Genomic DNA, 13,167 nt, shown 5'->3' with positions numbered 1-13,167 from the left:
CTTGCACCGGCCCTGTCAGCACCGTATGCCTCTTTTAGCCAGGATTCCAAGAAATCTTCGGGGTGTGCCCCTTCTTCCTTTTCGGGGAGGCCCACAAACCGCACATTATTTCTGCGGAGTCTGCCCTCCATGTCCAGGAGTTTGGTTTGCAACGTTGCGACTTGTTGTGTGACTGCAGACACCGATCCTTGTAGAGGGCCACTGAGGTCTTCCAGATTGGAAACCCTTGTCTCGGTTTCGCCCACCCTCTCCCGCACTCGCTGGACATCCTGTCGCAGCAGAGATAGATCACACTGCACCTTCTCCATCTTGTCCGACAGACGTTGTTCACTAGCCGCTATGGCCTCCAGGACCTGCTGGATGGAATGAGCAGATGGCTGTGCGTTCCCCCCGGAGTCGGCCCCAGCCGATGGGTCCGCTCCGGCTGGGGGGGAGAGCTTAGGAGACGTCTGTGTCGACTGGGATGCAGGCTGTCGGGCAAACTTCTCCAGTTTGGCCGCGGCCGCACTCTGGCCGCCTTTCACCATCTTGTTAAGGCCCAGCACTATTTGAGAGTCCCAATATTCAGTGTCAAAAAATATATATCAGTGGGCAGTAGATGCAATATCAACAGCACTCCAGACCCTGAGGTATCCAGCCTTTATGTTGAAGGGAGAAGGGGATCAAGGGAGTCCGATGGTATAGATAAATATGTCCAGCGTGTGATTTTCTAGCAATATAAGCAATATGCAGGGCAGCTGGGACAAAGTCCAGACCTCCAACCCAGTACCCACTGTACCTTGTTGTGAGTAGTAGTATAGGGAGCTGCAGGTAAAATGGCCGCCCAGCTCTCAGATCTCTCCCCCCTCTCTCACTGCACCAGCCTTCAGGGGTGTAGGATATTTTGTTTGTGGAGCCCTGGGGGTGCAGGAGTGTGATGCCGCTCTTCTTCTGCGCCGCTGGCCGCTGTGGTCGCTCCGGGCGCTCGATCTTGTGCGCGCGCGCACGCGCCCGATGGAGCTCCAAACTTGAGGCCGGGGACTGAGCTGCGGCCTAGGCCCGGATTCCGGGCGGCCGCCGACGCGAGCCGGGAGCGCTCGTACGGGTCCACGCAGCGCCCACCGCCTTCCCAGTACCTTCATGCAGGAGAGGAGACTGGAGGAGACCAGAAACAGAGCCCCAGGATTGTAACAGGATTGATTTTCCAGGGAGCTCCTCGGTCCTGCTGCCTAGTCCCTTGCCGCCGTGGCCACGCCCAGGAGTACATATTTTAAGTACAGTGCACACTTTTGCTGCCAGAGTGCCACTGCCAGTGTGACTGACCAGTGACCACTGACCACCAGTATTGTGATTGTCTGCTGACCACCAGTATATTGTGATTGTCTGCCTGAAAAAGTTAAACACTCGTCGTGTGGTGTTTTTATAAACGCATTCTGCAGACAGTGTCCAGCAGGTCCGTCATTACATAATATATATACCTGTCCGGCTGCAGTACTAGTGTGATATATATATATTTTAATTTTATCTCATTATCATCCAGTCTATATTAGCAGCAGACACAGTACGGTAGTCCACGGCTGTAGCTACCTCTGTGTCGGCAGTCGCTTGTCCATCCATAATTGTATACCACCTACCCATGTTTTTTTTTTTTTTTCTATCTTCTTGATACTAGTAGCTTACTTTAGGAGTCTGCAGTGCTGAGTCTGACAGACAGTGTCCAGCAGGTCCGTCATTACATAATATATACCTGTCCGGCTGCAGTACTAGTGTGATATATATATATATATATATTTTAATTTTATCTCATTATCATCCAGTCTATATTAGCAGCAGACATTTTAGCATCATATTTTATCATTTTAGCATTATATTAGCAGCAGACATTCATTTTTCTTTGCGTCATGTGCTGTTTGGGGAGTATTTTTTTGAAGGGCCATCCTGCGTGACACTGCAGTGCCACTCCTAGATGGGCCAGGTGTTTGTGTCGGCCACTAGGGTCGCTTATCTTACTCACACAGCTACCTCATTGCGCCTCTTTTTTTCTTTGCGTCATGTGCTGTTTGGGGAGTGTTTTTTGGAAGGGCCATCCTGCATGACACTGCAGTGCCACTCCTAGATGGGCCAGGTGTTTGTGTCGGCCACTAGGGTCGCTTAGCTTACTCACACAGCTACCTCATTGCGCCTCTTTTTTTCTTTGCGTCATGTGCTGTTTGGGGAGTGTTTTTTGGAAGGGCCATCCTGCGTGACACTGCAGTGCCACTCCTAGATGGGCCAGGTGTTTGTGTCGGCCACTAGGGTCGCTTAGCTTAGTCATCCAGCGACCTCGGTGCAAATTTTAAGACTAAAAATAATATTGTGAGGTGTGAGGTGTTCAGAATAGACTGAAAATGAGTGGAAATTATGGTTTTTGAGGTTAATAATACTTTGGGATCAAAATGACCCCCAAATTCTATGATTTAAGCTGTTTTTTAGTGTTTTTTGAAAAAAACACCCGAATCCAAAACACACCCGAATCCGACAAAAAAAATTCGGTGAGGTTTTGCCAAAACGCGGTCGAACCCAAAACACGGCCGCGGAACCGAACCCAAAACCAAAACACAAAACCCGAAAAATTTCAAGTGCACATCTCTACATTGTAACTCACCCTTCTCTGAGAATACTCCCACATTGTAACTCACCCTTCTCTGAGAATACTCCCACATTGTAACTCACCCTTCTCTGAGAATACTCCCACATTGTAACTCACACATCTCTGAGAATACTCCCACATTGTAACTCACACATCTCTGAGAATACTCCCACATTGTAACTCACCCTTCTCTGAGAATACTCCCACATTGTAACTCACACATCTCTGAGAATACACCCCACATTGTAACTCACCCTTCTCTGAGAATACTCCCACATTGTAACTCACCCTTCTCTGAGAATACTCCCACATTGTAACTCACCCATCTCTGAGAATACCCCCCACATTGTAACTCACCCTTCTCTGAGAATACTCCCACATTGTAACTCACCCTTCTCTGAGAATACTCCCACATTGTAACTCACACATCTCTGAGAATACTCCCACATTGTAACTCACCCTTCTCTGAGAATACTCCCACATTGTAACTCACACATCTCTGAGAATACTCCCACATTGTAACTCACCCTTCTCTGAGAATACCCCCCACATTGTAACTCACACATCTCTGAGAATACTCCCACATTGTAACTCACACATCTCTGAGAATACTCCCACATTGTAAGTCACATGTCGCAGAGAATACCCCCCACACTGTAACTCACACGTTGCAGAGACGCCATGTGAGTCAATCAGGAGTAAGTAGCACTGCTGGGGACATACGGGTATACAGTATAAGTACATGGCACATGAAGGATTAGCTCTGCTGCCTGAGCAGATCCTTGTTGGATCTGATTTGGTGGAGATAGATTCAGCACCTGCCGTAACTGTGTGCGGCGAAGACGCACCTCCAGCATATATGGATGAATGTGCCAATTACGGGGACCGTCCCCTCAAATCTGCACTGCCCAGCCAAAATCACAATGACTGAGGGGTGTGCAGATGGTGTCTGCCCTCCCTGATGTCTCCTTAGGACACCTCTATTATGGAATGCCAGGGGTACCTCCCCAGTCTCTCTCCCCACCTGCCGCTGTCCTCAGGGCGGCTCAGCAATGTGTATACTAACATCACTTGTGTAATACACCCCAAAGCGGATCGCTAAAGTTACTCACATATTATGTATTTTCATACACTATAAATAAGCGTCTCTCTAGTTTTCTGAAATGACAAAGGCAAAATGCTTTTTATTCTTACGATAATATGATGGATGTTCCTTTCGGGAGTAATGCGATATGTTTGTGGAAAAATCAAATCTGTTTTTATGTGAAAGTGCTGAACTTACGCCTCGTCTGTTCCCTTCCAGCTGGAGTCTCCCCCATAGCTGATAGCTTTGTCTGGCACGGGAACAGAGAAGCATCAGTGTTTATAGTAACGCAGCAGACTGAGGGATTCCTAAATATTTTAGGTGTGTCAAATTTATCTTCAGAACTCGGAAAGGTCCATTCTCAAGCTCTTCCCCAGTATAATGCGTGGAGCGGCCTGGTTTCCTCCTCTACACAGGGTTACACAGAGCAGAGGGGCTGATAATGTCTCTCTATCTCACATTCGGATAATGTGGAGTAATATAGAAAGATTTACATACCTGACACCCGTTCCATCATTCTAACATACATATAAAAGCCGTCGGCTTCCACTACGCTGAATGCGTTTGAGAAATTGATGACGATGGTAGGGAACAGATAAATGTGTACTGCATCTCCTATTTGCCGACCCCCCCCCCCAACTGTTACCACCAGCTCCCCGTATGCTGTGTGTCCTCAGCATATAGCTTTATCTTATTCTTTCTTTCAACACGATTAATAGTCTTTCAAAAAAGGCGTTTATGGGGCCTATTTATCAATCAGTTCTGCACGAAAAAAATGCAAAAATCTGTATTCCCATAGATTTCGCAGTACTTTCGCCAAAATGTATGAGCTTGTAAAGATCACCTGCGTTACTTAAATAACATATCTCCTCTGTCATCCACAATCCCATCTTGGTGATGGAAACTGCGAATGTATCAAACGCATTGAGCTCGTATTTCTTTTTTCTTGGAGACTGCCCTTTATAGCTAATGCCATTTACGTCCGCAAGTTCCTTGTAACGACAGTACTTAAGAAGTGTCCAGGCACTATTCTTTATTTTGCATATGACATTTCATTATATTGCTACATTGTGTACGAATAGGATAATGTGACTTTCACATTTACTACTAACGCTGGCCCTCATTCCAAGTTATTCGCTCGGTAATTTTCTTCGCATCGCAACGATTTTCCGCTAATTGCGCATGCGCAATGTTCGCACTGCGACTGCGCCAAGTAAATTTGCTATGCAGTTAGGTATTTTATTCACGGCATTACAAGGTTTTTTCTTCGTTCTGGTGATCGTAATGTGATTGACAGGAAGTGGGTGTTTCTGGGCGGAAACTGGCCGTTTTATGGGAGTGTGCGAAAAAACGCTACCGTTTCTGGGAAAAACGCGGGAGTGGCTGGAGAAACGGGGGAATGCCTGGGCGAACGCTGGGTGTGTTTGTGACGTCAAACCAGGAACGAAACTGACTGAACTGATCGCAGTGGCAGAGTAAGTGTCGAGCTACTCAGAAACTGCACAGAAAAATATTTTCGCAATATTGCGAATACTTCGTTCGCAATTCTGCTAAGCTAAGATACACTCCCAGAGGGCGGCGGCTTAGCGTGTGTACTGCTGCGAAAAGCGGATAGCGAGCGAACAACTCTGAATGAGGGCCACTGTCGAGCCATACCTCTACGCAGCCATTGTGTGTAAGTATACAAGCATGTACACATGAATTATATCTGGTGATAAACAGTTTATAAACTAGAGGCATACATTCCAAGCACACATGTCCACCTGAAGATTTTAGCTGACGTACTCAGCATAATAAAGTGACATTTGACCTTTTCCTATGACTCTACACAATACAGAAAATGTGACACTGCAGTGGCATAATGTAACAAATACCTGCATCTGTGTAATGCAAATGCTGTTTATTGCGTTTCACACAAACATTCTGTTTGCGTTTTCCCGATTTGTGACTCTCTGTGATAATGTGCGGACACAATAGACGATATGCTCCATGAGCGATATACTCAGTGTTTGTCCTTGAACTACCGGGCAAATGATATAGTGCATACACACTGAACGATAGCGTTCAGTGACGTCATCTTGCCATCACCCCAAACATGCAGTTTTGGATGATATAGTCCAAAATGAGCTGCATGTTCGGATGATATCGCGAACGATGTACCGTTATCGTCCACATTGTTTAAAATATCGTCTGGTGTGTACGCACCTTTACAGTGTATAAAAACCTGCATAGTTTTCAATGAACAAGAAAGTCATGGACTCGTCAGTTTTCATTTCATGCAATTATTATTTTGGTACATACATGATTCAGCATTGGCTTTATCACCCTGGTCTTGTATGGGATTTGGAGGGGGGATGTGTGATATCGGTACAGTACCACTTCTCTTTATGTTGGGATATGTGATACATACATAGTACAACTTCTCCTGATCTGTATGATGGAATATGTGATACATGCATAGTACCACTTCTCCTGTTGTGTATATTAGGATATGTGATAACTGCATATTACCACTTCTCCTGTTCTGCATGATGGAACATGTGATATCTACATAGTACCACTTCCCCTGTTGTGTATATTGGGATATGTGATAACTGCATAGTACCACTTCTCTTGTGTATATTGGGGTATGTGATAACTGCAATACTTCTCCTGTTCTGCATGATGGGATATGTGAAACACTGTATAGTACCACTTCTCCTGTTCTGCATGATGGGATATGTGAAACACTGTATAGTACCACTTCTCTTGTTCTGCATGATGGGATATGTGAAACACTGTCTAGTACCACTTCTCTTGTGTATATTGGGGTATGTGATAACTGCAATACTTCTCCTGTTCTGCATGATGGGATATGTGAAACACTGTATAGTACCACTTCTCCTGTTCTGCATGATGGGATATGTGAAACACTGTATAGTACCACTTCTCCTGTTCTGCATGATGGGATATGTGAAACACTGTATAGTACCACTTCTGTTCTGTATGACATGGAAATATGTGATATCTGCCCTGGAGCCCCCTGCGCTAGCCCCACCCCCTAAGCGCATGATGTCATGCAGAGGGAGTGGGGCCACCTGCACCGTGATGTGCAGTATTGCCCGGGGAGTCCTGGGGACACTCTGAGCGACTGCACAGTGCCTGCCTGGGTGTCCAAAGGAATCAGGCACCCTGCTAGCTAGAAGCAAGGGCTGTGTGGCAGCAACTGTACTGCCCCCCCTTCCCCCAGGAGCCCAGCGCTATGTGCAATGGCACCGCTTGCACACCCCTAGTACCACTCCTCCTGTTCAGTATAGTGTGATATGTGATAAATGCATAGTAACACTCCTCCTGTTCAGCATAGTGCGATATGTGATAAATGCATAGTACTCCTCCTCCTGTTCACTATAGTGTGATATGTAATAAATGCATAGTACCACTCCTCCTGTTCAGTATAGTGTGATATGTAATAAATGCATAGTACCACTCCTCCTGTTCAGTATAGTGCGATATGTGATAAATGCATAGTACCACTCCTCCTGTTCAGCATAGTGTGATATGTGATAAATGCATAGTACCACTCCTCCTGTTCAGTATAGTGTGATATGTAATAAATGCATAGTACCACTCCTCCTGTTCAGTATAGTGCGATATGTGATAAATGCATAGTACCACTCCTCCTGTTCAGTATAGTGCGATATGTGATAAATGCATAGTACCACTCCTCCTGTTCAGTATAGTGCGATATGTGATAAATGCATAGTACCACTCCTCCTGTTCAGTATAGTGTGATATGTAATAAATGCATAGTACCACTCCTCCTGTTCAGTATAGTGCGATATGTGATAAATGCATAGTACCACTCCTCCTGTTCAGCATGGTGTGATATGTGATAAATGCATAGTACCACTCCTTCTGTTCAGCATAGTGTGATATGTGATAAATGCATAGTACCACTCCTCCTGTTCAGCATAGTGTGATATGTGATAAATGCATAGTACCACTCTTTCTGTTCAGCATAATGTGATAAATGCATAGTACCTCTCCTCCTGTTCAGTATAGTGTGATATGTGATAAATGCATAGTACCACTCCTCCTGTTCAGTATAGTGTGATATGTGATAAATGCATAGTACCACTCCTCCTGTTCAGTATAGTGTGATATGTGATAAATGCATAGTACCATTTCTCTAATTCTATATACTGGTATTGGGACATTTTTTCACAATTACTATTCATAAGTTGTTATTATTATTTAACAATGCATTTACTCTACACGACTATTATCATTCTAACCTCACTTACAGATCATCCATACCAAATAACATAACCAAAGCCGAGACCCCCTGGCACCAAGCTGATGTGGGTACTCATTTATCAAGCTAATTCTGGCCATTAGACTTGCGGAATTGGCTGAATGAAGTGTTGCCAGTATGTGACAACACAAAGCCGCTTCCGTCACAGCGTGACAACTATGGGGACAGGGTTAAGGTGGAATGTAACAGGCTTGCATGCGTCAGCTGATGTCATCACCCGGTGTCATTAGCCCGCCTCATTCAATGGAGCAGCTGGAGAGGGATCTTGTATTCCTTCCACGATGGGCTGGGGTCATCCCCCCCTCCCCCCGTACAATGCATATGAAAGACCGGATGTCCGCATGTGCAGTTGCGTGGCCGGGTTCAAGTCTGGAAGTAAAGGAATTGCTTTGCTTCAAACTCACCATTGCTATGGGCTCACACACACACACACACACACACACACACACACACACACACACACACACACACACACACACACACACACACACACACACTCACTTAACCAGGTTTCCACCCACAGCAGTGTCACCAGCGGCTCCTCTCTACCAAGGCACTCTCCTGATCTTCAGCACGGAGCTCTCCCGGCAGCGGCAGCCTTCACTGTGGGTCCTCGCTGCGGGGGGCTTCTTCAGTGCCTGCTCCGCCGCTCCCAAATACCAGCCACTGCCGGGTCCTCACTGCCGGGCCTGGGGGAGGTGTGTGGGGGGCTTCTTTACTGACAGTGCCGTGCCGCTGCTTCCGAGTCCCAGCCACTGCTGGATACTCCTTCACTAGCTGTGCCGTGCCGCTGCTCCCATATACTCCACTGCTTCTGAATACATACACTCGGCATGCAGTATGCATTCAGATGCAGCTCTCGGTGATGGCATGTGGGGGCCCCATGTTTGTGGGGACGACTGCCCCTGTCGTCCATGTCTTAATCCAGCCATGCATACCCCTGAAAACATATTTCTTATTAACCGCAATGTGGTGACCAGGAATGTTCATTTTTAGGGTCCTATTGTATAAGAAATATGGGGCAGAAAAGTAACTAGGGCACGACCATGGGGTATAAGATGAACACGCTCTTTGAAGATGTCAGGTGTCTCTCTAGAAGCATTGGAGCAGGGCCTCCTGCCCTACGTATTTTTTATTATATATATATATATATATATATATATATATATATATATAAAATAAGATTTTACTCACCGGTAAATCTATTTCTCGTAGTCCGTAGTGGATGCTGGGGACTCCGTAAGGACCATGGGGAATAGACGGCTCCGCAGGAGACTGGGCACATCTAAAGAAAGATTTAGGACTATCTGGTGTGCACTGGCTCCTCCCCCTATGACCCTCCTCCAAGCCTCAGTTAGGAACTGTGCCCGGAAGAGCTGACACAATAAGGAAGGATTTTGAATCCCGGGTAAGACTCATACCAGCCACACCAATCACACCATATAACACGTGATAGGAACCCCGGTTAACAGTATGATAACAATTGGAGCCTCTGAAGAGATGGCTCACAACAAAACCCGATTTTTGTAACAATAACTATGTACAAGTATTGCAGACAATCCGCACTTGGGATGGGCGCCCAGCATCCACTACGGACTACGAGAAATAGATTTACCGGTGAGTAAAATCTTATTTTCTCTGACGTCCTAGTGGATGCTGGGGACTCCGTAAGGACCATGGGGATTATACCAAAGCTCCCAAACGGGCGGGAGAGTGCGGATGACTCTGCAGCACCGAATGAGAGAACACCAGGTCCTCCTCAGCCAGGGAATCAAATTTGTAGAATTTAGCAAACGTGTTTGCCCCTGACCAAGTAGCTGCTCGGCAAAGTTGTAAAGCCGAGACCCCTCGGGCAGCCGCCCAAGATGAGCCCACCTTCCTTGTGGAATGGGCTTTTATTGATTTAGGCTGCGGTAATCCTACCGCAGAATGCGCCAGCTGAATAGTGCTACAAATCCAGCGCGCAATAGACTGCTTAGAAGCAGGAGCACCCAGCTTGTTGGGTGCATACAGGATAAACAGCGAGTCAGTTTTTCTGACTCCAGCCGTCCTGGAAACATAAATTTTCAGGGCCCTGACTACGTCCAGCAACTTGGAATCCTCCAAGTCCCTAGTAGCCGCAGGCACCACAATAGGTTGGTTCAAGTGAAAAGCTGAGACCACCTTCGGGAGAAACTGAGGACGAGTCCTCAATTCTGCCCTATCCATCTGGAAAATCAGATAAGGGCTTTTTCAAGACAAAGCCGCCAAATCTGAAACCCGCCTGGCCGAAGCCAGGGCCAACAGTATGACCACTTTCCACGTGAGATATTTTAATTCCACAGTCTTAAGTGGTTCGAACCAATGTGATTTCAGGAATGCCAAAACCACATTGAGATCCCAAGGTGCCACTGGGGGCACAAAAGGAGGCTGAATATGCAGAACTCCTTTGACAAAAGTCTGAACTTCAGGCAGTGAAGCCAGTTCTTTCTGGAAGAAAATCGACAGAGCCGAAATCTGGACCTTGATGGACCCCAATTTGAGGCCCAACGTCACCCCTGCTTGCAGGAAGTGTAGGAATCGACCCAGTTGAAATTCCTCCTTCGGGGCCTTCATGGCCTCACACCAAGCAACATATTTCCGCCAAATGTGGTAATAATGTCTTGCGGTGACATCCTTCCTGGCTTTGATCAGGGTAGGGATGACTTCCTCCGGAATACCCTTTTCCTTTAGGATCCGGTGTTCAACCGCCATGCCGTCAAACGCAGCCGCGGTAAGTCTTGGAACAGACAGGGTCCCTGCTGCAGCAGGTCTTGTCTGAGCGGCAGAGGCCAAGGGTCCTCTGCCAGCATCTCTTGAAGTTCCGGGTACCAAGCTCTTCTTGGCCAATCCGGAACCATGAGTATGGTTTTCACTCCTCGCATTCTTATTATTCTCAGCACCCTGGGTATGAGAGGTAGAGGAGGAAACACATAAACCGACTGGTACACCCACGGTGTCACTAGAGCGTCCACAGCGATCGCCTGAGGGTCCCTTGACCTGGCGCAATATCTTTTCAACTTTTTGTTGAGGCGGGACGCCATCATGTCCACCCGTGGTCATTCCCATTCCCTGACCATTGCCGAGTCCATAACCCCCGTCTGGCGGCAATGGACCTAGCGCTTATTTTTTATGCCAGCCGGCAAATATCCCTCTGTGCATCACGCATGTATAAGACCACGTCTTTTATATGCTCTATTGTCAGCAAAATATTGTCCCTATCCATAGTTATTTTCCGACAGGTAATCTGACCACGCAGCGGGAGCACTGCACATCCATGCCGAAGCAATGGCTGGTCGCAATATAATGCCCGAGTGTGTGACTATATCTTTCAGGGTAACCCCCTGCTTTTTATCAGCAGGTTCCTTCAGGGCGGCCGTATCCGGAGACGGTAGTGCCACCTTTTCTGATAAGCGTGTAAGCGCTGTATCTACCCTATGGGGTGTTTCCCAACGTGACCTATCCTCTGGCGGGAAAGGGTACGCTGCCAATAACCGTTTAGAAATTATCAATTTCTTACCGGGGGAAGACCACGCTTCCTCACACACCTCATTTAATTTCTCAGATGCAGGAAAAACTACTGGTAGTTTTCTGTCACCAAACATAATACCCTTTTATGTGGTACCTGGGGTATTATCATAAATGTGTAATACATTTTTCATTGCCTCAATCATGTAACGGGTGGACCTATTTGGAGGGTACACTAGTCTCATCGTCGTCGACACTGGAGTCGGTATCCGTGTCGACATCTGTTTCTGCCATCTGAGGTAGCGGGCGTTTTTAGAGCCCCCCATGACATTTGAGACGCTGGAACAGGCACAAGCTGAGTAGCCGGCTGTTCTGTGTCGTCGACCTTTTGTGTAAGGAGTTGACACTTTCACGTAATCCTTCCATAAGTCCAACCACACCGGTGTCGATCCCGCAGGGGGTGACATCACATTTACAGGCATTCGCTCCGCCTCCACATCATTATCCTCCTCATACATGTCGACACAGCCGTACCGACACACAGCATACACACAGGGAATGCTCTGACAGAGGACAGGACCCCACAAAGCCCTTTGGGGAGACAGAGGGAGAGTATGCCAGCACACACCAGGGCGCTATATATCACAGGGATATCACATATAAAGAGTGTTTTCCCTTATAGCTGCCTATATATATTGTATACTGCGCCTAAATTGTGCCCCCCCTCTCTTTTTAACCCTTTCTGTAGTGTATTGACTGCACGGGAGAGCCAGGGAGCTTCCCTCCAACGGAGCTGTGAGGGAAAAATGGCGCCAGTGTGCTGAAGGAGATAGCTCCGCCGCTTTTTCGCGGACTTTCTCCCGCATTTTTATGGATTCTGGCAGGGGTTAAAAAGCACCTATATAGCCTCTGGGGCTATATATGGTGCCAGTTTGCCAGCCAAGGTGTCAGTATTGCTGCTCAGGGCGCCCCCCCCAGCGCCCTGCACCCATCAGTGACCGGAGTGTGAGGTGTGCATGAGGAGCAATGGCGCACAGCTGCAGTGCTGTGCGCTACCTTGGAGAAGACAGAAGTCTTCAGCCGCCGATTTTTCGGACCACCTTCTTGCTTCTGGCTCTGTAAGGGGGACGGTGGCGCGGCTCCGGGAACGGACGACGAGGTCGGGTCCTGTGTTCGATCCCTCTGGAGCTAATGGTGTCCAGTAGCCTAAGAAGCCCAAGCTACCACCACTTAGGTAGGTTCGCTTCTTCTCCCCTTAGTCCCTCGATGCAGTGAGCCTGTTGACAGCAGGTCTCACTGAAAATAAAAAACCTAACAAACACTTTCTTCCTAGGAGCTCAGGAGAGCCCCTAGTGTGCATCCAGCTCAGCCAGGCACAGAAATCTAACTAAGGCTTGGAGGAGGGTCATAGGGGGAGGAGCCAGTGCACACCAGATAGTCCTAAATCTTTCTTTAGATGTGCCCAGTCTCCTGCTGAGCCGTCTATTCCCCATGGTCCTTACGGAGTCCCCAGCATCCACTAGGACGTCAGAGAAATATAATAATTACCTGTCCAACACACACAATTAGTTTTGTGGTGGAACATGTTGCATAGTCTGTGAGTTTGGAAAAAGACATCCGTCCGTCGAGTTCAACCTATTTGTGTTCTCCTACTCTGTATTATTTTCAGGAGTAATTTTATCTGTTGATAGAGTC

General features: G+C 47.3%; 1 protein-coding gene across 6 annotated transcripts in view; it reads left to right on the top strand.

The window, feature by feature from the left end:
* FGGY (FGGY carbohydrate kinase domain containing) overlaps positions 1–13,167 on the top strand; it is a 533,714-nt gene that overhangs the window by 236,015 nt on the left and 284,532 nt on the right. The window lies entirely within an intron of this gene.

This window comes from Pseudophryne corroboree, chromosome 9 (genome assembly GCF_028390025.1).
Source record: "Pseudophryne corroboree isolate aPseCor3 chromosome 9, aPseCor3.hap2, whole genome shotgun sequence".
In the NCBI taxonomy this organism is placed as follows: Eukaryota; Metazoa; Chordata; class Amphibia; order Anura; family Myobatrachidae; genus Pseudophryne; species Pseudophryne corroboree.
Note: the sequence above shows the minus strand (reverse complement) of the source record. Positions and strands in the feature narration are given on the sequence as shown.